Genomic DNA, 4,960 nt, shown 5'->3' on the forward strand with positions numbered 1-4,960 from the left:
TGGCCATGTTCTTGATATAGGTGTGCGTACCACTGGTGGGACCCTAACATAACAGACAATCGGAGCATATTCTAGTAATATACCCCCATTATCTCTAACACCAATAACAACGATTTTTTTTATTTATTTGTGATGCATGCCACAGCAAAAACAAAATAACACTCTTATAAAACATTCTATGAGTAAGGTTTACTGTTTATAAACAGAAAAAGTATAAAAGCCGTCACAATAGACTTTGAAAAATCACATTTCTATCTATAAAAATGTATTTATTCCAAAGCTAAAAACTCAGCAGGGTAATTAGAACTTTCTTTGAAACCCATGTAGTGGTCCTCTGGATCTGGAAAGGTATTTCGGATAAGATAGACTGCACAAGAGGGTATAGGTTTGCGGTTTCCAACACCAAGGTATCCATGTACCCAAGTTGTGAAAAAACGATATGCCGTCTTACGCCGTATCCTATTAAAAAATTAGCAAAAAATTATTATTAGTGATATTTAATAGCATAAAATGATGTGAACATAATCTTAGAACTTTACAAATCAATAGTCAGACCACACATGGAGTACTGTGTACAGTTCTGGGCTCCTGTGAACAAGGCAGACATAGCAGAGCTGGAGAGGGTCCAGAGGAGGGCAACTACAGTAATAACTGGAATGGGGAGACTACAGTACCCTGAAAGCAGGGATAGTGCGTCCTATAGGCTGACTAGGCAGCCGCGTAGAGTGCCCCTTGGGAGCTTTGGGCACCCCTCATGCTGCAGCCGCCCAAGCGCTCTATATAGAGCCTTCGGCGGCTGCTGCACTGCCCCGTCTGGCGCGTCCATGAGTGGGCCCCGCCCCGGCACAGCATGAAGAAAGTGACTGACAGGAGGAAAGCGCTCGGCGCTCCGTCCTGTCAGTCCCTCATTGTAGCGTGGCCAAGCCCTTTATGGTGCAAGGGTACAGGGAGGATCTGTCTCCTGTACCCTGCCGGACCAACATCAAGTGTGCACACAGTATGCACTTCCTGTCAGTCTACGCGGGTACAGGAAACTAAAGCTCCAGTACCCGTGGAGCATACAGTGCTCGGGCACGCTACAATTGAGGTAGCGGGGTGGGGGGTGGGGATTGAGAATGACAAGGTCGACAAGAATGACAGGGGTGATAAAGAGAATGACGGGGGAGGGGGGAATGACACAAGATGGATAGAAAATAAGAAGGGGAGTAAAAAGAATAACAAGGATGGAGGGTGGGAGAGTGACACAAAAGGTAAAGAGAATAACAAAGTTGGGTGAAGTGAATTAAAAGGGGGGGGGGAAATGACAAGAGGGGGATAAAGAGAACTTGCGTTAGTTAAAGGACTCCTGCAGCTTATTTAAACTGATGATCTATCCTCTAGATAGATCATCAGCATCTGATCGGCAGGGGTCTGACACCAGGGAACCCCGCCAATCAACTGTTTGATAGGGCAGCCGCAATGGCAGTAGTGCCGAGGCCCTCTCGCTGTTTACAACCGGGGCAGTGACGTCACAACTAGTATCACTGGCCTTGGCGGAGTAAAGTTCGGTTGACTAGAAATGAAGTTTTGCTCCACACAGGCCAGTGATACAAGTCATGACGTCACTGGGCCTGCGGTAAACAGAGAGAAGGCTGTGGTGCTACTGCCAGCGCCGCTGCCTTTTCAAACAGCTGTTCTGCGGGGGTCAATACAGATTGCTTTCAGAGGTTCAGTTCCACACTTGCTCAACGAAAAAACAGTCTTATTTTTTATTGGGAGGGGGGGGGGGGAAATGGAGGGATCACGGAATGGGGCTTAGATTCCCTTGCGGCTTCGAAACTCTGTGTCCACGCCCTGTGGCCCAGAGTTTTTATTCAAATGGCACTGGCGTCCGAGAGATAAAAAATGCAAACTATTTACAACTAGAATAATTCTATTTGATGAACAAATTACCGGTTGAGATCTCTATCCGCAGGTGGTGTCCGAACTTGTCCAAGGGCACGTAAATTTATATTCAAAAGCTCTTCTCGTTGGCAGTATAAATTAAAATACTCATGAAGTGTTATACATGAACAGTCCAAAATGAACGGTTCAGCATTTTGGATTTCTTGGCAACAGATGGACTCAACATAAGTTGGCATTATATGACATTTTGAACATGTACACCAATTGGTGTTTCCAACTCGGGTATCCTCCGGCTCTTCATCAAACTCTATAAATTGTTCGTTTCCTCTTCTAGTTGGATTGTGAGGGAAGCATTCCATGTTTGAATGTTGAGTGTATTTTAGTCGTAATTCCGAAAGAAGTGCAGTAATCTGTTAAATAAAAATATAAATATATCATTGTTATTAATTAAAAAGTTTACTTAAGTTTAGATGGCAGTTTAAAATGCCGTCTTTTCAGGGATATAAGACGAGTTTCTAACACCGGAAATCATTGTTTAAAGTCGGGGATTGTCTTATACGCCGGGTATTAGGCAGCACAGGGGAGAAGGAAGCAGTACCTCCCTCCCCCCTGTGCTGCCCGTTGACACCAATGATGAGAGAGGGGCGGAGGAGGGACATGTGTTTTTTTTTTTTTTTTTTTTTCAAAAATTTTTTTTTTTCTATAAATACAAATTACCAGGACTGGTACCTATGTGCCCAAGGGGCTGTTGCCGTTTTGTGCCCAGCCGCGCACCGAATACTGGATCCCAGTGCCGCACCTCTCTTAATTTATTCACTGCAGTTCCGTTTTTTATCTTTTGAAGCCGCTCGTAATCTCGCGCATGCGAAGTTAGTTGGATCACTCGCTCATTCTTGCTGTGAGGTCAGAGGGAATAGAGGAGACCGCGCCAACTAACTGCACATGCGCTACAATACGAGCAGCTTTCAAAGAAAAGAAAAAAAAGTGCAGTGAGTGAATAAATTAACATAGTGGCAGCGCTGGCATCCAAGATTCGGAGCGCGGCTGGGCACAAAACGGCGGAGGAAACGCCCCTTGGCACAACGGTACTGGAAATTTGCATATATATAAAATTGATTTTTGGAAATAAATACTGTAAACCGCAGGTGGGGTTAACAAAAGAACAGTATGTTTTTTCTTACAACAACGAGATTCCGGGTAACTCTTTTTTAACCAAGTGTAATTGCTGGGCTCCGATCTGTTACCATGGCAGCCAGGATGCTAGTAAAACACTGGCTGCCACGGTCAATTCCCTACACTGGAGAAGATTGTTTTTGAGACAGGGATGGCTGGGCATTTCAATTAAAATTACCATATTTAATTCAAATTGGGTGATTAAAATTTTTTATTTAGTGCGCGTTGGAAGAGTGGTAGTCTTATACGGCGAGTATAGCCCAAACCATATATTTCAAATCGAAAAGTTGTGGGTTGTCTTATGCGCCCAGTCGTGTTATACGCAGGAAAATACAGTAATGAATATAATATCAGAAACATTGATATAAACTACCAATGTATATAATATTTTATACGGAATATGTCACCCCCTTTCAGCATGTTAAGCAGTCACCAATGCGGTGTATATTAAACAACGTTCTTTTCTGCTGTGCTCTTATTTTTTCATGTCATGAAGTAATTTTTATAAAACAGTGCATTTAATGCTATGCTAATCAACCTGTAAGGTGTCCAGAGGGTAGTTACCTTTCTTCTATGGAGACCAGTAACGCACCCGTCAGTTCCCAACCCACCTCTTCTCAAGGAAGATCCTCCTATAGCCAAGTTGAACGACTGAACACAGCAGATGGGCGTTACTTGTTCCAGAGAAGAAAGGTAACGGCCCTCTGTGCACCTTGCAGGTTGATTTGCACAGCACTAAAATCGCTGCTTTATAAAAATTACATCATGTCATGAAAAAATAAGACCGCAAAAGGAAAAAAGGTTGTTTAATCTACACTGCAACGGTGACAGCTTAATATGCTAAAACATGGTGACATCATATCTGAGTCTTCAATTATAAATAATTAAGTTATCAAAATGTTTATTATTTATATACCTCTGTGTTTCCCTTTGCATTACCAACATTGTTAGGGGTATTCACACTGTCTCTTGAATTTAATGTGGAGGACTCTTCTGATTTTATAATTATAGCCACCTCGCTTGATTCTTCGATTATTTGATCTAATAGCTGTCCTTCTCCTTCAAATAGACTCTGTTTTAAAAAGTATAAAATATATTTGTAAAAAAATATCATGTTCATAAGGTTAAATAATTTAAAATAAATTTATATCATAATTCACAAATATAGTTTTCAATTTATTAGAATTATTTAGATTAAATTAGTTATTTGAAAGTGAAATTGTCATCCGATTTAAACATAAAAAAGGTGTTTTCTCATTTCAGACAATGGGTGCATAGCGCTAGGATATGTCCCTATTGTCTTATAGGTGCAACCAGCAGATATATTGAAAATGGAGCAGGGAGAGTTCTGGCTAGGGGGACCACATATTTCATGTGGTCCTTCAACCACCCATCACTTCTCCCAGACTCCCCCATAGAGGTGAATGGGAGCATGGGCCCGGCATGCGCATTGCGCTCCCATTCACTGCTATAGAGGCCACTGATATGGCGGAGCCAGCTCGGCTATTGTCAGCGGCACCATAGAAATGAATGGATGGCGGTCGCACATGGGCGGTACACCCTCCTTCACTTCTTGGGCCCCGTTCTCAATATAATTGCTGGTCCTGGCGGTGGGACCCGCAATGATCAGAGAATGGGGGCATATCTTTGCGATATGCCCACAATGTCAGTAATTACAATGTTACCTTAATCTTCCACCATTGCCAGATACAATAAACTACCTTCTTTCCTGCTGTGATATTATTTTTTTTATGTCACGGTGGAATTTTATAATAAAATTTCCTTTTTTAAGTAATCCAAACTGTAACGGACCGTTTCAGCAGACAAGGGGTTAAAATCCGTTTAGGCGATATGCCCCTTTCTGCGAGACAGGCCCAGCTACTGCATAACACCAAACTCCCAA

General features: G+C 42.5%; 1 long non-coding RNA gene across 1 annotated transcript; it reads right to left on the reverse strand.

Annotated features, from left to right (window-relative positions):
• Positions 1 to 323: 323 nt before the first annotated feature.
• On the reverse strand, positions 324 to 4,007 carry LOC122933740. The gene is made up of 3 exons (XR_006388547.1): positions 3,974 to 4,007; positions 1,933 to 2,294; positions 324 to 459 (listed from the first exon to the last, which is right to left on the reverse strand). It is a non-coding gene; the product is annotated as an uncharacterized LOC122933740 (long non-coding RNA).
• Between the last annotated feature and the right edge of the window lie 953 nt (positions 4,008 to 4,960).

Source organism: Bufo gargarizans, chromosome 4 (assembly GCF_014858855.1).
Source record: "Bufo gargarizans isolate SCDJY-AF-19 chromosome 4, ASM1485885v1, whole genome shotgun sequence".
NCBI classification, from domain to species: Eukaryota; Metazoa; Chordata; class Amphibia; order Anura; family Bufonidae; genus Bufo; species Bufo gargarizans.